We start from the raw sequence: 22,603 nt of genomic DNA, 5'->3' as shown, positions 1-22,603 counted from the left end.
TGAGATACAGTAAGCAGGGGTGAGAACAGCATTGCAGGTAAACCACACCAACTATTTATAACGATATTATAATAGTCTAACTATGGTCCTCTGCCCTGCTCTTCAGGGACGGCATCATTCCTCTACTTTCTCCACAATCCCATCTCCGTTAACTGAAGTTTTCACTATGGGCATTTCACCCACTTGCACTATTTATTTTTCTGGCTTTGTACTATATCAAGAAACATTGTGTTTCTGCAAGAGAAGGCCCAGACCACCCAGCCAGGCGCTTGAAGGGGCAGCTGAAACCTCCAATTCAGTCACAGGTTGGGCAGCGGTGGCAGCACAGCCCCCATTGTTGGTTGCTTTGGGATTTTTTTTTCTGAGGCTCGGGTACTCCTGAAGCCTCTTTACACAGATGAAAGTGCAGAAAAGTTAAGGATGCATTTCATTTGAAGATTTCTGTTGGCCAATCCCTGATTTCCAGTGATCTTGGTTCACTGAATATTCTCTCTCAACTTAAGGTTACAACAGCACTGGTAAAGCTGCACAATCGCCGCGCTGATGCATTTAATTTCCAGCATGTAAGATCCAGCCTGTGCTGGGGACCCTCCACTCCCATCCCAAGGATTTGGGGGGGGGGGGGGGAGGGGGGCAGCGCTGGGAGAAAACACGGGATAAAGGAAGGTAAATATTCTTGACTTGTCATTAAGCCTAAACATCCTAGCATTAACATCATGCACCGAAATGTTACACGGTTTTGACCCCCACAAAACACCCCCAACTCCCGCGACCCACGACACCCTCACGGCCAGCGCTGCCCCTTTAAGCCGAGGTCGAGGCCCCGCCCCTCCCCGCCCCTCCCCGATGACCTCATTTCTGCCTTGCCATTGGCTATTCGCCCCGTCAGTCAGACGGCACCCGCCCCGCTCCCGCCCCTCGCCCCCGTTAGCTTCCCCAGGTGCTCGCAGCCCATTGGTCGGCTCCTGTGCCGCTCACCTGCTTCTCGCCGCGCTGATTGGCGGGGACGGCGCGGGGCGGGCGCTTCCGCGGTTGCGAGGCGCCGGCCGGCGGTGGCGCGGCCGCGCTGCGGGAGTGGGGGCGGCGCCTCTCGGCGGGGCCGGGCGCGGGCGGGCTCGGGCGAGATGGAGCCGTGACCAGGTGAGAGCGGGGCTGCGCCTCGGCCGGGACCCGCGGGGCGGCCTCGGGGGCCGCCGCTGGTACGGAGAGGGTGGGGGTGGTCGCGTGCCCGCCTCGAGGGGCCTCCCCTGGCCGAGGCACGGCCGCTCCCCCGGGCGCGGGGCGGCTGCGCCCCCTTCGGAGCCCCCCCCGCTCTGCCGGCGCTGCCCGGGGCGCGCTCGGCCCCCTACCCGTCCGCACCTCTCAGAGGGCTCCCGGGCGCCCCGCGTTCCCTGGGTCGGCGGTGGGGGTTTTCTTCCCGACGTTTCAGGCCGGGCAGTGCTGACAGGAGTCCCCGAGGGCTCGGGCAGCAGCCGCCTCCTGCCGCCCCCACCGGGCTCTCGGGAGCGGGGGTGACTTTCTGACTTTCCCCACTGGAAAGATGCTTGTCCGTGCTATGCCTGGGTGCATATTTGAGGTAACATCCCTGTGTCCCAGCCGTCTGTCACCCTCTCCGTGACTGTAAAATCTTGTGTCAAAGAGGACCGTAATTTCTCATACTCTGCGATCCCGGATGAAAGCTCACCGAGTTCCATGTGTGTAAGTGGAATTGCCTTCCTGAGACCTGGATCTGTGTGCCCTTAAACTGCAAACTTTGTGTTTCACGCGGTTCTGTATGGTGCTGTTTGACAAGATGAACCGTGAGTGGGCTGATTAAGGGGTTTCAGGTTTGCTGCTGCTTTATAGCAGTTCCTTTCTGGTATTGTTTGTCCAGACAGTCTCCGGGCCTTTGCTGTGAAACTGTATCTTAATCTACCATCCCCAGGAATTACATTTTGAAGACATTAAAAATGTTTCTGTTTGAGTCCAAAGCCTCTTTTCTGGATCATGAAAACCAAAATGTGCTTTTTGTTTTTGTTAGGGTCTGAAGAAACAGCTCGGAATATTTGGAAAATATAAAATGTAGCTATTCTGGGCTGAATGTGTATATCTCAACATTCTGTCTGTATGTCAGATTTGTCATCAGGGCTGGTTAGCTATGGCATAGCTGACTTATTATAGCTGAAATTGTGTTTTCTAATTGTGTGGCGGTTTTACTTTCAGGTATGTATACATGTAAGCTTTGGGCACTGATTTCAGAATATACCTTCTACTTGCACAGAACCCTCAGTAGGCTTTAGTAATGCTTTTAGATCTTCATAAGTATTTCCAAAAATACTTCAGTCATTACTGAATATGAAATGAAAGGGACACCCATTTGTTCCTATTTGCTGCAGAGAGTGATCTAATAGTTGTGATTAAATAGAATCTAATAATAGAATTTAAAACAAGTGTGTGATTTGAAGCTGATTGTGAACTCCCGTTCTTTAGATTCATGTTTTCTGCTGAAGGGAGAAAGAGACTCAGGGCTGAAAGCACATGCCATAAGCTTTTCATAAGTAGGCGAATTTGCCCTTCTTAATTAATAAATATTAACTTATTGAGCGCTTTCCATTCCTTTCTCTCTTATAATTTAGATACCAAATGTGATTTTGGGAAAAGAGTGAAATATTGCCAGTTATAGTTTCTTGAGCATCATATTATTCTGTACAAAATGTAAGCAGTGCTGTGTTTGCTGGTTCTAGCAGTTGTGGAAACAGCTTTAATTTCTATTTAATTAAGGCCATCCTCTCTCATCATCATGTGGGAGAAGGCTCCCAAATCCTGAGGCAACAAGCAGATCATGGAATAAAATGCAAAGAAAGGGAGTACAGAAGACATTTTGATATAAGACTAAAAGAATATGGCATTTTCCCAAAAGCAGTCTTTAATTTTTCCTTCTCTTGAATATGAAGTAATGGGAAACCCTTAGGTTTGAGGAGGAGTGCTTGCTTGTGAGTGTTTTGTTGTTTTTTTTTTTTTTTTTTTAACTCTGACTTCTACTGGTGTGGTAAAGCAGCGGCATATTTCACAGACTCTTTCATCCTGATACTTCCAGGTGAAATGTACATTCAGGCAATCAAAATAATAATTATTTAATAATAATAATAATAAAAAGCCATACTGGAATTCCTTCACTGTTGAGCCATGATTGCATTGCTGAATGGTATTTAGTGGGGAAGAGGGCAGCTGTGCTACATAGAGAGGAGGATCAGGACCAAAAAGTTTTGGATGTTAGAGCAGAAAGATAAATTCTTAGGATGTGTCAAAACATTATCACGAGATTAATTATTGCTTGCATTTGGAATGTGGAGGATATCTCCATATGTGCTTTTTACTTCAAAACCACAATTTATAGCAACTCCGAGTCTTTTGTCTTCACTCTCTATACTCAACTGTCCTTCCTGTGTTGTAGATAATACAATTTGTCTGTCTCAATGTCTGGTTACTTACTGATAACTCAGTATTGTGATTAAGGTCCCTTTTGAAGAGTTCAGTTGATTTCCTCCATGTAGAAAGAGGTAACAATTAGCAAATCTTATTATAGTTACACAAGGTTCTTCCTCTAAAGATTTTTTTTTTTAATCAACTTTGTCCTGAGGGTCATTGTCTTTTCCTGAGAAACTGTTGGAGAGGAAGCAGAAAAGGCAACTGTTCAGTGGTCTCAAACTGTCAAACACCTACTCTGGGAAAGCCAAACCTAATTATTTCCTGTTGGACATATTGCTGAACTGAGACTGCAAACAGAGGATGTGGTTACACAGACATTTCTTTTAGTGGTGGGGCTGTCTTAAACAGCTCATATTCCCATCTGCCCTTTTTTTTTTCCCTCCCCACCATGTACTGTCACCTCAGTAGTGGATGTATGTCTGTGGGGCTGCATGCTGGGCTTGTTCTATTCCTCTCCCCCTCAGACCCCCAAATAAAAAATGGGGGAGGGCTGAAGGAATGTGTAGCTACAGTGGAGGGAGAGCAGAAGCGGATTAGTAAGAGCTACAGCTAAAGGGAACCATAGTTTAAAACTTTTCCTGTGATTCTTTTATGCCTATGTGTCAGATGAAATGGATGAGTTTGTGTAAATTCAGGAACTCATTTCTTTGTCAATACTCGGTTCAGTTCTTCAGGGACACCTGTGTGTGGTTAATGTGTATGTTTTTCCTTCCATCCTTTGAGTGCCTTATGGAGTGCAAACATTGGTAAGTGGCTTCTTCGGGGGAAATGAATGGCATTGTGGTGAGGGCAGTTTTCATTACCAGTCTTAGGTATGCCATACTGGTCAGTCAATGCCTTCACACTATTAAATGTGGGTTGTCCTGGTGGAGAACAAGCAAAAAAAAATACAGGAATCTGCCATCATCTGATAGTCTGTTTTCAGACGTGAAGAAACTACTGTTAACAATATCTCCCTTTCTTTGATCCTTTCCTATTTCTTATAAAAGGCAATTATTTTCCACCCAGATAAATTTTAGAGTTTGTCACTGAGCAAGGTACTGTAGTTGTTTAAAATAGATTGGTTTATATTTCAGAAATTGGATTAATGAATTTAGTTTGTGCAGCATTCCTTTCCCCCTCCCTCCCCCATTTTCTTGTGTGTGTGTGCGCAGCATCATTACTCTTGTGTGAAGAAATATTTTGGATTGAGGCACATGGCCATATTGATAACATCTGCTTAAGAAGGTGAAATTTAACACAGTCACAAGTCTTTCTAAGTCTTGAAAGCTAAAGGCTGAGCTTTTAATTGGGGATTTTTTTGCACCTTAACCTCATGCTATCCATCTGCTTTTGCTCTCCTACCACAAACTAGCTTGTTGACTGCTTCGACTTACCCTTCTTAATTAACTTGTGCTCCCTATTTCAGTTTGTTTGGGCCCTGCTGATCCAGAAGAGCAGGGTTTTTGTGGAGCACAGCAGAGGAAGCGTGGTAGCTGCTGCTGCATGTGCCAGCACGTTATTTGTTAAGAGTTGATCATTGGGGGCTGCCTTTGAGGCACTGAAGTAAAAATTTTCCCCTGGACATGGTCAGGAACTGCTGGTACTGCCACTGGCTCTGCTTGCTATGGGTGTGTATTGAAATGTGTATGTACCACAATGCAGGGGCCCCTGGCATAAGGCAGTGCAGAAATTTGCCTATTTTGTCATCTTCAGTGAGGCAAATAAATGTCCTGACTACACGTCATCCTCATGTTAGGGGAACAGGAGCCTGAAATGATATGTCTAGTTTTGTGAAATGAATTTTGGTTTGGGACAGTCTACATCACAGATTGTTTCAACCTCAAATTAATGCTTCCTGTAATATATGGCAATTACGAGTACTTCTAGCCACACTAGGGAGAGGGGGTGTGGTTCCTTGAGTTCTACCCTTTCTGTGGTTTAGTGGAGCACTGAGGATATGTCTTCACTGCACGACTGATCCATACGTTCAGCACCCTCTTTGGAATTACTCAAATGAGATCATCCTTTACATGCAACCATACCCCTGTTATGATGAACTCATTCTTCCTGCAACTGTTTATGTGTGTGAAGGTACAGCTCTGAGCAAAGACGAGACAAGATTCACTTTCTGTCAATTACAGGGAAGCTTTTCCTCCTTCAGGAAGAAATTTTTGGAAAAAAGCATTGAAAGACTCAACTTGAATGATTTCTTTTTAAAAAATTATTACTACTTTTGCCCTCTTTAGTGATCTTTATAGCAATATAGGAAGTTTTGCAACATAACGTGATTACAGTCTGCATTGGAACTTAATTTCTATTCCACTGTGTAAGATGGACCCAAACCTGGATGAGAGTTTTCTTAGGGGGATTGGTAGGGCTAACTTAATATTAGGCCTAATATAACTCTCTGAATTCTCTCTCATATGTCCTGTTGGGCATGCTTTACAGGAACAGATCACTTGGAGTCCGAAACTTTTCAAAGCCTCCACCTGAGAGCAGGATGGGTGTAGGAAGGATGTGATATGAGTTCTGCATTGCCACGTTCAGATCAGACTCGCGAATCCTGTCAGTGAGTTTCTGCATTGTTCAGACGTGCTCAAGCTCCAAGTCACCAGTGAAGGCAATAAGCCATTGTAATCACCGGAATAGCAGCCATTTGGCTTGAACACGTAAACACTGACATATAAACATTTCCATTGGATGGAGAAGTTTATCAGCAAGATGAGACTTCTGCATTTCTTAGAGATGACACTATTTTTTCTTCAGAAAATCTAGGACAGTAGAGTTTTGCCTGCATTGACTGTATAGTGAGAGGAAAAAAGAGTGTTGGAGGAATGTTTTGATTGTGCTATGAGCAAAGAATAATAAAAGCAGTTTAACTGTGGAATTTTGCCAGAAAATGTTTCAGTTATCAGAATAATCTTTGCTTACTCGCTGCAGTATAGGAGGAGCAGTAAAGAGCTTGTCTTTCATTACAGTTGTAAGGCTGTTCTGGTGAATTTTTGTGAAGTTTGATTTGTTGTTTTTGAAGGCAGGGTGTGTCTGTGTTTCTGTGTTCTGTCTTCAAGCTGGATTGAAATTAAATGGAGTGAGTGGATAAGGATAATGATAGGAATATATTATACCTGCAGCATCTCTTAGTTTAATGGCACACACATATTAGAAAAAAGTTGATGACTGTCCATGCCTCTTGCGAGCCAGTCTGTCTCCTACTTGGGGTTCAGATGGCAAGGAGTAAATCTCAGGATGCAATATTTTAATCATCTCTGATTGAGCAGGAGCTTCGAGGACAAATAGGACTGAAAGTTTTAAAGTTGGCCTTATATTGGCCAGAGTATCTGGAGTAAAACTTTAGTCCTTAGAGAAAGAAAGATAAATATTTGGTGTCCTGGAGTATGCATTTTGCATGGGAGAACAAGGATATCTGGACTCCTGAGAAGGCTGATGGAAGTGCTGGAAAGTCAGGAGAAGTAAATAATCTGGGGCAGGGAAGTTATTGCAATAATTTGTCCTGTTTTCTGAGTGTGTGCTTGCATGTACACACACACACATACACAAAAGTTCTTTTTCACAAGGATAGTGCTAAGTTTTTGCAAAGATGCCAAAATCACTGAGTACATGTGTGTCCTGTATTGTGCCAGGTGAGGTGTCTGTCTGGCCTGGTGTTTGGTTGTTGATTACAAATGCCCTGGAAGGGATGTAGAACTAAGGGTGTACAGAGAGGTTCTTCCCCTTCTGCCTCACCCTCCCAACTGAGTAGGGATAGCCTGACACATTCTTTGGAGCTGGAATATTTAACAGTTTGAAGTTTTCCAGAAAAAAAAACTTACTGAAGAAAACACAAAGGTTATTTTGGTTGGTTCTGGGGTTTCACTTCTGTAAAAGATTAGCAGGAGCTCTGTACCAAGTGGTAGGACAGGCTGATCAAGAAAAGACTCAGTGTGGGAGCCATCTGGATTCAAATGAGATTCAGGAGAACGTGGATCATAAGTGCTGGAAATTAAATGCAGCAGCCTGATGTTTGTCCAGCTTTATCAGTGCTGTTCTAATCTAAAATTGGAAGATGATATTCAATGAACCAGGATTACTGGAAATTAGGGATTGGCCAGCAGAAATCTTCAAATGAAATGCATCTCTAACTTTTCCACGCTTTCGTGTGTGAAAAGCGGTTTCAGTGGTACCCGAGTCTCAAAAAAACCCAAACTCCAAAGCAATCAACAAACACTAAATTAAAAAAAAAAATACCACTCAAACCCAAATGATAACAAAACCTTGCACTAAAGATGTAATATATGGATAAATATCACTCATTTATGATTTCTGATTTAACCAACCAACACCATCACAACCAAGCACTGCATACCTGAATTTTGATGTTATGTGCTTAATGCTGTCAGAAGAATACTCCAGCAAAATTATTTTACTAAATTATGTCAGGTACTTTGTTCATCATGTTGGAATAGCAAACTCTTAACAGTGTTTACATCTTTGTAAAAGACTTTCCTTGACTTTCTGAGACCTTTTTGCCTTGACTTTTAGGAAATCTAGTATCTGGAATTCTGTAAAAAGTACATTTTAAATATATACTTGGTTTCATAGCCTTGCATCATTATCATGTTTTCAGTTGTATCAGTTTGGCTACTTATTAAAGAAAAGTAATTGCTTGTTACAGATTATCACGGTAAATTAATTAAGTGGTTGTAAGTAATTCTAAATATTGACTTGATGACAAATACTGTAAGAGGTGGCAGAATGACTTCTTGATTCTGTGATAGGGCCATGATTAATGCGTGCTGACACATTTTATTCAAAGAAAAATAGAAACCTTCTCTGTAAGGGAAGCCTCTAAAGTAGTAGTGTCACTTCTTTTTTTAAATCTGTATCTGTATTGTAAATTGCTTCTTCAGATTTTTAACTGGAGAGTGGACCTCGTAGATGTGCAGTTCATTACTGTAGCTGCTGCTAAACAGTGGCCTTCTTTAATTTGTTGGGTGGGGGTCAGAAAACTTTCACATTTTGTGACATACCAACTATCCAAGCATCGAGACTAATCAGTCTAATTGGTCTTATTCCTTCTGATGTTGAAGTAGTAGATAGCTCATTCTATTTTTTTTGCTTTTTATTGGAACTATGTGTCCAAAGTCCATCCGGTCTGAAGTTTGTATTTGGGGAGGTGCCTGTTTTGTTTAATTTGATCTTATCGACAGAATATCATGGCATCTCAACTGCAGTTCTGTGCTTCTGGTGTCTAGGAAGCCTTGAAGTCTGAAGAGCTTGGAGGGGGAAATGGAATGGAAACTTCATCTTAAAATCTTCCTATGATGATTTGTATTTTTTTAACGGTGGCTAAGGAAGTAGAAGTGAAAGTATGGCAGCTGCAAACCAACTTCTGACCCCTGCCATGTGAGACAACAGTCTTCCAGAGCCTCTAAAGTAATTATTTCCTAGTCAAGTACTGCTATGCTCACCTGTTCAAGCTGTATTGCCAGAGAAAAGTGGTGTGTTACTTCAGTACATTTAGGAGTTTTTAAGGTGCACAGGAAGGTTATCCTGGGCCCTCACCCCCTCAAAAAATGGAATTCTCATTACAGTCTGGACAAATCTCTGAAATGTACTTTTTTACTTTTCCTTGTTTTTGTTTGCATGGATGTAATAAATTAATCAGAACAGGCTACAGCTTCTACCATCCAGTGTTGAAGAATGATTTCAGTACAGGGACAAGAAAATTGAGTGTATCATTTGGTGAATATTCTGCCTTAGTAGATCTCAAACACTGCATTCTTCAGAACTGACAAACCAGCTGTCCTAAAGTAAAAGTTCTGCTCTGCAAATAGCATGGGTATGTGTATGCAAGTGTGGCAGTCTTGATGGTGTTTCAGTCCAACTTCTGTTGCGTGTGCCAAATGAGTTAAAGATTCTATGTAAAAAGAATCCTAAAGAACTTTGCTCCTTACTCTTAAAGCAGAAAATGGGCTGTGTGTGGTTTTGTTTGGTTGTTTGTTTTTATATATCTGAGTATTTGTCCTGTTTTCTCTTTCAGTGACGGGGAGAGAGCTGCTGGCATGGAAGTGAGCTGGGTCTGTCCGTGGGAACTGTGAGTAAGGTGTGTGTTGTGTTCTTTTTGCTGTCTTTAGTCTGCCCCTTTTGTTCTTATGTGCTGAATTGAGAATTGCTTGCGGTCACTAAACGTGAGGGATAGTATTGTTTCGAGATAAAATATTTAAGTATTTTGAATTTGCATTAGTGTCAAGTGTAACAGCTCTGCAGCAAGGACTTTACAGTGTTAATAGCATAAATAGCACACTCGTCCACTTTTCAATGCTGCTGAGCAATTAGTAAGACTTGTTTTAAAGAAAGAGGCAGTGAAGGTTGAATTTGCTTTCCTCTGAACTGGCAAAGAACAGCAACTGTTCCATTTCCCCCACCCCTCCACCATGCTCTTTACCCACATTGATTAGATTTACATGTTAGAGAGCACCTCTTGAGGACTTGCTACTTCATTTCAATAAGCTGGTTGACTTAAGCAAGACAGTAGTATTGATATGTGCTTCTCTGTGAATCCCTGAAGAAAAATCTTACTAATTTTTCAGGAGGGGGAGATCCAAGGGTAGAAAGTCGGTTCTTGTAGGGGAAAAAGGGAACAGAGTATCTAGAACTCAGTCTCAATTGCTGGGCTTTCCTATTACTGGGTGTCGTGCTGGGTAGTAGAATGTGCCAGTAAACGCAAAGAAATTTGAATTCCACACCCAGTGTCCGTTAAAGGGGAGGAGAGACAAAATCAATTCAGATTGGTTTAATTTCTGTAGACAATTTCATAGTCATGACTAAAGAATGCGACTGGGGTCAGAAAACTTCTTGCAGACTCTTTTTCAGGCTTTGGTTTCACATTGTACTTGAGGTAATTGAAAGCTGTCATTTATCAATGGGCCCTGCTCCTCTGTTTGTTTGTTTGTTTGGGGTTTTGTTTGTTTAGGTTTTTGTTTGCTTTTTTAATGAGATCTAACAAATCTGTGGTTGCAGGGTTCAGATTGCTAGCACAGTGGGAAAACAAGCATGTTCCGAGGTGTAGCTTTCCATCAGAAGAGCAAGGTGAATTGACTTGCTCTGTGGCTGCAGTCACTACTTGAAGGAGAGAAGGTGAGAATTCCAAACTGAGGTGAGGTGATACAGTGTGGACCTACACTCTCAGTCACAGCCTAGGATCAGACTGAATTAGTTAAAATGTAGAACTACTTCCTCAGGCACACTAAAGTAAGTTGCCAGAAAACATCGCCGTAAAATCCTTAAGATTCTATAAGTTCTGCACTTTTGCCTGCTACTTTGTGCTGACATGAATGCTTGTGCCAGGAACTGAACTGACTGAAATTTAACTACTTTATCTTGTTTTAACTTTTTCTTTTTCTTTAAAAAATTTATTTTCTTTTAATCTAGATTTGTTCCCTGAGCTGTCTTTCCTTTCTTGCTCAAATCACCACTTTATTAAGTCCTAGGTCATCCAGTTCTTGTCCCAAATTCCAAATCTTCTGTGTTTGAAAGTGTGTTGTTTCTTTCGAGGTCTTATTTTGACACTTCTCTTGTCCGATGTCTGTCTCATCCCAATCTGCCCTAAATCCACATTCAGCAAGAGTTTTTTCATACTTTCTCAGCCATGAATTTCCAAGTCAAAGCTCACACCTGGCTGCAGATTTTCGGCATTCGCTTTTCTAGTTTGCTGCAGCCTCCCTGTTTCCGTTGGCTGTTGGCATCTGTTGCCACATGCCTTTGCTGCTGGCTGAATCCGTTGCTTCCACTAGTTGCCCCAGTGGGGTGGGAAGGAATGCTTTGCCTCTGACATGAAGGAAATCTTAAAAGATGCATCAGACAGCAGTTGCAAGAAAGTCAGTCAGAACGTGGTAGAAAACAGGCAATCCTGTTCTAAACACACTGCAGTTCATCATGTGTTTCTTTGGCAGCAGTGCAGGCTCAAACAGCTTGCTCCCTTTCTCGGCTCCCTCTGTTTTGCTGGCATAGCTGTTTTTGTGGCCATGGTGAGCCACTCTGGGGAACACATGCTCCTGGAAAGAAGTGTTTTCTCCTAGATTATTTTTCATCTGGTCTAGTACATGTTGTCTCTGTAAGATTTATGTTGGTTTCACAATGAGGAAGGTATGAGAGTGGGAATGTGTAGCAGGCTGCTTAAGTTGGCACCACTGCTAGATGTTTAAGTGTGCTCTTTGACATTCCAGTTAAGTTGATCTTTCAGCGTGCTGCTGTTGCAAAGGCCGGTCAAACCTCTGCACAGCTGTGTGCTCCTGCTTCTTCCTTTGCATCAGATCTTGTGATTGTGCAGCCCCAGGGCACATCCAGCTAGCTGACTGATCCTGGAAAAAATGGTTTCTAATCTTTTGCAGAGTGAATTGTCTGCTGGTTCGGCTGACCTGAGTCACCCTGTGGGTGCACAATCATTAGATCAGACAAAAGGGAAGCTGCAGGAACCAACAGCTTGGTAGCAGAAGGCTGGATTCCTCTTTTAATTAGGATGTTGAGCTATATCATGGCCAAGGCTTAAAATATACCGGTGTACCTATTGACACATGACACCTGAACATCACATCTTTTTTGGTCTCTTTTGTTCTTTGAACTTCAGCAGAAATTGTTGTTTCTTTAGTTGCCATCATCTTTAGTCTCACAAACTGGATCGTTCATTCAGCACACTAAGAGGTATGATAGAATTATACATCTGTAAAGTACTTCACCAGTTTAAGGCTCAACATCCTCTGAAATTAGAAGAATGTCTTCCTCATTCATGCTTTGAGCTTAAATAAGAACTTCAGAAATTGGTGGAGAGTTCATTCTTTTTTTCAGCAAGGATTGTTTATTATAAATCTCACTGTGAATCTCAAAACTGGCTTTGGTGTTATCGGTTCTTCTGTGTGCCCAGAGGTCATGAGCTTGAAAGCCACAAAGTTCCTCCAAATACATATTGAATCATGAAAAGTATTTCTTAAAAATATCTGGAATGGCAAGCTACATTTCTTAGCCTATTTGTGGCTTTAAGAAATGAATGTTTAACTATGATTTTTCAAGACCTCTTGAAGGCTTTCTATCACTGTGGGATTGAGTGAAACAAATGTATTTTATGAAGGAAATACTTAGGACTTAAGAAATATCATTCTTGATGAGTGGTTATTAAAATCATGTGCAAGGCTGTGTTTGTCTACAGCACAAATTATGCAGTTGATTGCTTTGCACAAGATATGCATCTTTTCTCCCTCAAGTCCTCACATCTCTATACAGCTGTTCATGCCTTTTGTCTGATAATATTGCTTGCCATTTTCTTGCTGACCCAAGCATGTTTTGACTCTTGTGCTGATAGATTTGCTGAAGGTGGTAGCAGAGAAACACAATGATGATTCAAAGATACCCTCTCTTACTGTAGTGTTACTGGCACAATACAAATACAGATTCAGATTCTTTAGCTCAGATAAAGTTGTGCTCGTTTAAGTTTTACCAGCATCTTTGTTCACATGTGTTGCAGTCTTTGCCTTTATAATACAATCTTTGTAGAGTAGTGGCTTGTGATTATGGTGAAATGGACAGCTTATACCTCCAAATCACAAGTTCTAATCCAGAAAGAATTTGATTAAATTTTGTCTGCTTTTGCCTCCTCCTGCCCCCAATTACTGTGAAAGTGAAGGGAGCTGATGACAGGTTCATTTTGCGGAAGACAAATGCGTGTGGAATGTGTGTGTTAAAATAAAATTCCATGATCTAAGAAGGTCTCTCTTTAGTGGTCTGCATAGTTTGATTTCTTAACTTTGTTCCTCAGGAACAAGTTCTCAAGGCTGTACCCCCTCCAGGGAACAGTCTGTGATGTTGCTTACTGTATTATATAAGTAAGCCTTGTTGCTTCCTGTATTATATATACTTTATGTTAACTCTCAGTTAAGTGGAGAAATAATTCTGCCAACAGTTACGTGCCTGAGTTAAGCTGACTGCCAGGAAATGAAATAATTTTTAATACAAGTTTGGAGGTGTTCCTCTTGGTGATTTTCTTCGATATCTAAAGATAAAAGGAACATCTCTCACTATGAGTATTATAGCTTCTTGAGCTAATGTGATGCTTCTCTTCCAGCTGCTGAAAACTTCACTTCTCTGGGGTTATTATTTTGATTTGTGACGACGTGGTGGACAGAGTTGCCTTTGGGCGTGTCATGGCATTCTCTTCTCACTCATTTCAAAGATTTGCCCACTTAAAGCCTCTTTGCCCCAAGATTGCCTCTTCTCTTGGCTGAATAATCTCAGCTGGCATAGTCATTTAACAGAACGCTGCTCTTGAGTTTAAAATATAAAAAAAAAAAAAACCTGTCTTCTCAAAATAGCCCAGCTGCACACACATGCCGTTGCTATTAGGTGCTGGAGGTTGCTTAGCAATTCTTAAATCAGTAGGAAATTACTATTGCCCTGGCAACTCAGCCCTAAAATGCAAACAAGAGAAAGCAGTTTAGAGAGGTGTCCTTTCTTGATCTGGAAATTGTGCTTTCCTCCCGCTTCTCCCCCTGTGTTTCTCTGATTTTTACTTACTTATTTTAAAATTCCTTTTATGTTTTAATTTTAAAGTGTAAATTCCTATATAGTTTGCTCTGATTATTGAGGTTTCATGTTAGGGAAGGTAGTACTGTTCTTTGTTTCATTTAAATACTGAGTGTCGAGATCTTGATTATGCCATGAGATTGTGAATGTTGCCAAAATCACGCAGGGGCAACAGCATGCTCTCAGGAGCCAGGAGCGCTCAAATTATGTTGCTATAAAGCACAAACCCTCTGTCACAACAATACAAGAACGAGGGGGAAGATGGGACTGCTTAAAAGAAACAATAGACAGTACTCGTAAATATATAAATAATCATTATCCATTTCTGAGTTCTGAAGGCATTCAAGACACTTCAATTTAAGACAGAGAAATAAGGCAGAGTCAGTTTTGCAGAAGTTACAAAATTAAGAACCACGGCCATTAAGAATTCTTATAAAAATATTATCTTTATCAAACCTGCAAACCACAAAGATTAAACTGCTCGGAAGCTCGTTTTACGTGGTAGCTTTTTAAGTGCATCCTCTTGCTGTTGCAGCACAATATCACAGTAAACACACAGTAAACCTGACTAGCCTACTTGCTGGTGAAAAAGGTGTTCTACTTTGCATTTATCATACGACAAAATTACTTATAGAAACTTCTCCTAAAGCTGCTCCTCCGGAAACACTGAAGGACAGCTCAGACCCCGGGAGGTGAAAGGGAAACAAAATAGACAGACGTATGCAGTATGGAGACCTGTCTGACCAACAGTAAGCTAGTGAAAAGAAAACTGGGAGGGGGAAAAAGGGATTAAGATTAGTTTCCTGTCATTTTAGCTCCATTAATCATCCCATCATGAGGGCAGACAAGCACCAATGTTGGCATAGGGAAGCAAAAAAGGCATGCATCCAAGACCGCCCTTTTGGCGGGTGCTTAGGCCAACTTAGCTGTATCATACAACCACATCCTCTGGTTAGACACTAAACTGGCATTGCCAACAGAAGGAGCAGTCCAGCCTGCTCATTCCTCACCGCCTGTCAGCCAGCACAAGCTAAACCAGATCAAGGAACTGATCTGTGTTAAATTTGACCTGGCCGCACACACAAACTACTTGTTTTAATCTGCATCGGTTGCTGATCTGGCTTGCCACCCAGCCACACAAAAACTTGGGTATCGTGAGGGACTATAAGGCACAAGGAAGTGAAAAAGAAATCAGGATGGCTACCTTTGATAGCAGTTGTCTGAAGGTTGGAGATGGTTTAATGTATCCAACACAACTGTCTGTGTAGTTGGCAATAGACTGGGGAACTGATTTTGTTGAATACTCAGGAAGAAATGGCTGGTTTTCAGCTAAATAGATTCCCCAGTTGAAGAAGTGTCAGTGTAGGGATCGAAATGAGCAGCTGGACAGTGGAGGATTTAAGGGTTGGTTAAGCTGGTGTTGCTGCTGTAGAACATCTGTGGTATCACAGCCACTCTTGTCACAGAAGCAACTGGCCCAAAAGTAGAAAAATGCCATGATAGAAAGCTCTTGCCTGGTTAGGCAACAGATACAAGTCTTTGAGGGTACTCACCCTGAAGCCCTTATTGGGGATAAGAAATACTTGCTCTTAATACTGTCCATCAGCTTCTGGATGACTCACTTAAAGATCATGGTATGGTACATTTCTTTATGGGAAAGTTTCTAGTCTGTTCGGAAATGACAAGAAAACAAACACTGTAAAATTTTAATTAGGTTCTAAATATTAATGTGTGTAACTAACCGATTGATCATTTTACAATGACAGTTATAGAGTGATATAACTGCCCGGGAAGTCTAGAAACAGCCTTATGTTGGTTGCAGACAAGGATTCCATGTCTTTGACAGGACTTCCAAATATTGCAGCATGAATGATTATAAATCCTCAAAGCATCTTTCAAATGCCTCTGTGCCCTCATCAGGCTTTTAATTGAAAACATTAAAATCAAATGCATCCAATTATAGCTTTTATTGTAGTCTTGAGGACTGGATGCCTTTTTTTTTTTTTTTTTAATGTGGGAATATGTTGCATACTAAGACTTGGCACTGATCTGAAAAAGAGTTCTCTTTCCCTTAGGTAGAGGCTGGATGTTTGTATGTAATAGTGGTATAAGCTGGTTCTCTCCCTTGTGAAGTGTTGGCACAAGTGTTGGTGATGCTGCAGGGCAAAACTACACCAGGAACCTGATTTAGCAGCATTGTAAAACACAAGACTAGCTTTTACACCTGGGTCAGTTTTCTTGTGGTTTTTTTGTGTGTCATTGCAGATTCTTCTTGTGGCCTGAAATGGGAGGTGATGTGGAGGAAGGAGAAGGCAGGCTTACCTAATGCATTTACTGGTTCATCCCACTTTAGTTTCATTTGAGCTGCAACCCTGCTTGGAGTAACAGAATCGTTGTCCAGACTGTTTGAGAGTCTGGACAGTCAGACTGATTTTTTTGTGTTCTGTGGTGATGCTGCATTGTACTGTGCTGGTTGAAGTGTGCCTTGTATGGAGGAATTGATCCAGATGAAAAATAACTAAGGAAAAATTGCATTTCAGCTGAATCAGCAGGATGTAGAGGCAGAGCAACAATGAATGTCAAGTCAAGGTTTGCTTAAGTTGTGTTCCTTTGATTTGGGACAAACACTGGATGACATGCCAACTAGGATTAAGATACCTTTCATCTGTGTCGTTCTCTGCAAGAGTTAAGTAATGTGCAAGTTCAGGTACAACTCTAGCTAATCCAGCTGCTGTGCTGAAATTTCATTGAACAATTTACTGGAGAAACTCTGGTTTATAATCCCAGTACCAATTAACACCATTTGGTATGGTGTTGCTCAAGGTCGCATAGCAAACTGGTGTGTGAGCACCGATCTCTTATTCTGCTTTTTGTTGTCACTGACTTGGTTTGACTGCTTTTACTGTGGCTTGGTGCTGTGCTTTTACCTAAATTGTATAGGCCTGTATAATACCTAAATTTCAGTGGCCTGGATAATACTAATGTATTTAGATTAGGGAAATAGATTCTGTTTTACAAGTGTTGTTAAAGTGGTGTTTGAAATGTAATTTTCCTAGTTCATGCAGGTTACAAATTCCTCCTTTAAAGAAAATCCATTATGTCAGAAGTTCCTAAGGGCATTTGCTGTTTAGTTGAAGCAGATCTGACGTATTAGAGACACATGAAGCTTGGTTTTCCCCTTTTGGGAGGAGGAAGGAAATCTTTCTTTTTTAGGGTAGATTGAGGAGGGAAGATTGAGTCTGCTGCCATTCCAAATCCCTGCAGGGTGGGTGTTAGATGTGTCTGTCACCTGTTTGTGATTTCAGGCCTGGCTGCGCTTGCCCTTCCGCATGAGCTGACCATCATGTGGAACCAGGCAAAGTGTAATGCCTCCAGTACATCTCCTTCCATAAAGCGAATTGGCTTTGGCTCCTCTAAGATGGTGAGAGCAGTCCTTACCAGCCAGCCTCCTACCTGAGCAATTACTCTTCCTTTTAGCCCCTTTCCACAGGTTTCCCATCCTACAGGGACAGGCCTGAGGCCAACTATATTGGTCATGATTTAACTCTTTACAGCCTTTCAAAGATTGTCAGAGTTTACCAAACTCTGTTCTTCTAAGTCTGTGTGTTCTCAGGTTTTCTCTATCCATTGTAAAGAGAGGGGCATGATCCCAGTTTTTTCTCTTTTCTAGTTACCATTACGATTTGCTTTCAAATGGATGTGATTCTGTGTTTACTTTGGACAGGAAAAATATCGGAGGGGTAGAAGTAGGCACTTTCTAGCCAGATTTTAAATGAAGTAAAAGCAAATGCTTCGTATGGCAGTAATGTTTGGCTCAATCTCATTTGTTTTGTTTTAACAAGTACTTTGTTCAGTTGGTGGTTTTTGTTGTTTTCTGGGTTTTTAGCTCCACCCCTCTTTTCTTTCCTTCCCTTCAGATCATGACATAGGGTCCTGGGAATGAATGTATGACAAATGTATGAAATAACGTGTATTCATTACCATTAAATTCTTATTGTTCACTTAAATATACACTGAACAAATTTTTGAAACAAATGTACTGCCACATATGACTTTGTTCTGGATATTACAGAACAAATGTTACTAATCAACCAAAGTATGAAACTGAAATGCAAGTGGCAAAAATTACTGTTTGAATTCCTTTGTCAGTTTTCAATTTGTTGTTGTTGTCACACTCATTCAGTGTAATTATGAGTGTTAAATGGGGAATACTTAATAAAACACTGTATTGTTAAACACCTTGTTCCAAGTTTATGCTTTTTGATTGATTTCTGGAGGATTATCCTGATGGTTTTTACTTTGCTTCTTTGCAGGTTGCTTTACCTGCATCTTTTTGAAGCTGAAGGTTAGCCTCTGGAAGTACCTTTTGCTTGCTAAATTACGGCAGTGCAGCAGAGTCTTCCGAGTTTAGGCGGGTTGAAACAGCAGCATACTAAGAAGCAGGAGACTTCCATCTTCATTAATCAAAACCAAATACGATTGCCCTTGTATAATGCCCGTTACTGTTTAAATGTTGACACAGTAACCGTTTCACTGGAGACTTACAGCTGGTTTGTTTCTCTTTAAATTACTGAACAGAAGAGAATTTTAATTTGAACATTGACTACTCATTTAAAGAATTATGGAAATATAAAGAAACACTTTAAAATTGTTTATTTCACTAATGCCCTTTATATGTTGCACATTTTGGTTACTGTAGCTGAGGTTTTAGGCAAGTTTGTTTACTTTATGTGGAATATTTTTCTCTTACTCATTTTCACTGATTGTGACTGGGGAAGAGAGAATGAAACAAGAGAACTATTTTTTGAAATGCAGTTGATTTTATCTGAAAATTCTCATTTGTTGTACTCAGCTGTCCTTCCAGATTTATTATGAAGGATTACTTTACCTGATTGGATTTCTAAGAGGCAGTTGGTAGAACACCACAGTTGATATGAAAGGACAGTAATCAAGAGTTTAGCAAGGTTCTAGATTAAGTCATTCCAGTGAAGTCATCCTATCTATGTCTTCTCAAGATTGGGTTCCTAAAGTAGCAAAAGTTGAGAACGTTCTTATACTTTTAAAGAAAATTATAATAATCTGTAGTTTCATCAGTAGTTGCAGTGATGCTGTTGGAGGTTTATGTAAGTTTTTTAACTGCTGAGTGTAGCTAAAGTTTCGATCACTATTGGATTTGGATTGATGTTGATAACACAAACTCTGTACTGAACACGTTTCTCTATAATGTAGAAGACACCATGATGAACTGGACACATGGCTGAGAGTCTCATGTGAGATTTATGGGTTTGTCTTGCAGGTTGCCATCACGAAAGCCAAAGTGGATTTCTCCGGCGTGGTGTGCCTGCCCCCTTCCGTCATTGCTGGAAATGGGCTGGACGGAGGCGGGGCTGGCGAAAATGATGATGAGCCGGTGCTGGTGTCCCTTTCGGCGGCCCCCAGCCCGCAGAGCGAAGCTGTTGCCAATGAGCTGCAGGAGCTCTCCTTGCAGCCCGAGCTGACCCTCAACCTCCATCATGGCCGAAACCCCAACCTTCCTCCCCTCAGTGAAAGGAAGAATGGTAAGTGGGACAGTGCACTCGTGCAATGTGTCCTCACTAAGGATGTACTGAGGTGGTGTAACCGTACATGTTCTGATGACAGGTCTACTTTTTATTACTTCTTACAGCATTTTTTTTGTAGGAAGAACTAGTAATGTAGAGTTCACAAGACTGATTTACATTGGTCAATTGGAAGGATTGATGTTACTGGCTGTGAAAGTTCCACAGAGCTCCAGTGATAAATACTTTTTATTATTATTTTACGTCAATATCAGACACAGCTCCCATGTCCTTTGTGATGACTAAATGTTGTGCAAAGCTGAGACAGTCAATCAAAGGAAGTGTTAGCTCATTTTCAGACTGTAGCCATCTGTAGATCTATTTGCTTTGCCACCTTGGTCTGCACTTACCAAGGGTGAGTAGCTTGCTCACTGCACATGGCTGAAGGGTTCTGTCAGGCTTATTGGAAGGAGAAGCAAGACCTAGAGTGAAAAATTTAATATCCCAATAGGCCTTCTGATCCTAGAATGAGAATGACCTGCCTATGTTTCTCAAGTTGCAGGTACCTTATGGGCAACTATTTAGTGAGTGGCAGTTTAGTGGCAAAATACAGGGTCACTCAGTGACTGGAATTTCTGGCTTTGAAAGACTGTTAACTGTCTGAAGCTCAGGATCACCAGGCTGCTGTGAAAGCCTTTGCATGTTCAGCCTCATCCTGTGACAGACCAGTGAAACCATTTGATAAGTGGTGTCTTCAGTTTGTGACTTCCTTTTGGTGATCTCCCTTCACTCCATCCTCTCAGGTGTATGTTGGTGACTCTTGGCAGTATGAAGGTCTTGCTATAGTCTGAATTCATGCTGTCACCTGTGAGGTTACTATGGATTTGAACATGGTTGGGTTCTGTGCGCCTTACAGTGTTGGGCATTGTAGAGTTGCGTGGCACAGCGTACTGGAAATGCTGGGGACCTTTGGAGTGGCTTTATACCCAAAACATAATGCTTATGGTAAAGTGATTTAGAATATTTGCAGTAATTTGGATTAGAGGGCTACCTCACTTAACGTGCCTGGATCTTTATCTCCAGAAACTAAGCATGCCTTTCTCTGAATAGTGTATCAGTATTTTGCTGTTTGGAAGAATTAATTAACTTAAACTCAAAATGTTGTTTTTTAAGAGGATAAAAAGAGTTTCCTTACATTATATCATCATTATGTGATCACAGTTATGTTTACAGGCCTTAAAATGGAGAAAATAGAAATTGCAAAAACAGAACTAAAAGCTTTTAATACTTAATGTTTGCAGTCTTCTAAATATAAGATAAAAGACAATGGGTAGAGATAAAGGTGGTGATGGTAAATAAAAGAGAAGAAAATTGGAACGTTAGCATGGTAGACTGATCTCAGCACACCTCAACTAGTGGTACACTGGGGCATTTTATAGTTACGAAGACAAGGAGAGATTTCAAATGGAATTTAATTAAGATAGTATTGAAACTGATAGAGAGCTTGAAGGCAACGTGGGAAAAGCACATGAGCCTTTGTTTCCAGCACCTGACAGCTGGCCACCTGAAGGTGAGACTGTGATTTTTCTAGAGGCAGAGTTCTTCTCTTAGCGAATAAGGTGTGATTGAGGGTCCTGAACTGGGAAGAAGCAATTACTTCTTGATGCCACAGGGAAAGGGATACTAGTGTTGGGAACAGATGAGAGTACCTTTTATGAGAATGAAACTTGTAGCAGCACTTTGAATGATATTGTTATGGTCAGAGGAAAGCATATTCTGTTACAGGAATGAAAGTGTCTTTGTAGGATTCAGTTGTTTGGATAAGTTTAAAAATTGGTATCTTGGGAATATTTTACAGAAATAGATGGTTTTCCTCTATCAGAATAATGTTATTTTTATGGACTCAACCTTGGAGCTATATCATTGTGGTCTGCAAATCTGCTTGACTTGAACAGGTTGTATTTAAAAAACATTTGAAAAGGAACACCCCTGCCCATACCTTTTGCCCAAGAAAATTGGGATATTCCCGGAAGTGACTCATTAGGTGGGTCTTTACAGAGCTGATTCTTTATCAGGGCTCAGCACAATAGTGGAAATTTTACTGCTGGAGGGGCAGCTTTTCAGACGAGGCATAAAGTCCAAAGTTCCTGATCTAGATTACCTGAATATTCCTTATCTTTGGAGGTACACAATGCTTTTTTCTCCTAGGCTGCAGTATGCTACAAATTGTTTGTGTTTACATTCATTATAGTACTATCAGACTGAAAAGTGCTGTTGAAATACGGTTATCTGCAAACTGTCACAGTGTAAAAGAATACCTGCTTTGTGAGCTGTTGAGAAATATAGCTGATGCATTTGAATTAATAAATGTCTTCCTTCAATTGGGAACTTCTCAGTTATCTTGGGGTGGAGGTTGCACAGCTGTTGAAAGCTGCTGAGCTCGTTAAAGTTCTTTTTTTTAAATGTGGTGCGTCTTTGTTGTTGTGCCCTTGGCTTCAAACATGTTTAAAAACCTTTAGAGACGATCTCCCAGTTGAGATGGCAATCTGCTTAAACATTTGAGCAATCCAAAGTAGTTGCAGAAGCATATCTTGTGCAGTGGAACCGCTTCTGTGACAACTTGCCAAATTTAAAGTATGAGGAAGATTCAAACTGAGTGGCAGTGGGAGGTGAGGAGATGGTAAGTAAGAGACTTGCTGGAAGCTGCCTATCTGTGTCAAAGGGTCTCCTGTTTGCAGTTCTAAACAGGCACTGCTGACTCACAGCTAAACTAACTACTTATGCCGAGAGCTTCTAACAGATTAACTCTTTGTGTAAGTTTTGCTAAACAGACTTTTCTTATCTATAGATATCTGTAGAAAAGTATTACATGGATTTGTACGGAATTTGTTACTTCAGGCTGTGGTTCTGGAACATAAACTATTAGCAGAGTTAAAATAGAAATTTCTTTGGCCTGTGAAGCATCATGGAATTATGTATCCCATGGGAGAACGAGGAGTTCAGTCCTGTATAGACATGCTGCCATATGCCCTCGGACACCAGAT

General features: G+C 41.3%; 1 long non-coding RNA gene across 1 annotated transcript; it reads left to right on the top strand.

Annotated features, from left to right (window-relative positions):
- Positions 1-1,074: 1,074 nt before the first annotated feature.
- On the top strand, positions 1,075-19,429 carry LOC114058043. The gene is made up of 4 exons (XR_003571365.1): positions 1,075-1,140; positions 9,491-9,553; positions 10,471-10,587; positions 19,319-19,429. It is a non-coding gene; the product is annotated as an uncharacterized LOC114058043 (long non-coding RNA).
- Positions 19,430-22,603: the final 3,174 nt, after the last annotated feature.

The sequence above is a fragment of the Empidonax traillii genome, unplaced genomic scaffold, assembly GCF_003031625.1.
Source record: "Empidonax traillii isolate 1590-97213 ecotype Southwest subspecies unplaced genomic scaffold, ASM303162v1 scaffold159:size1039807, whole genome shotgun sequence".
NCBI classification, from domain to species: domain Eukaryota; kingdom Metazoa; phylum Chordata; class Aves; order Passeriformes; family Tyrannidae; genus Empidonax; species Empidonax traillii.
Note: the sequence above shows the minus strand (reverse complement) of the source record. Positions and strands in the feature narration are given on the sequence as shown.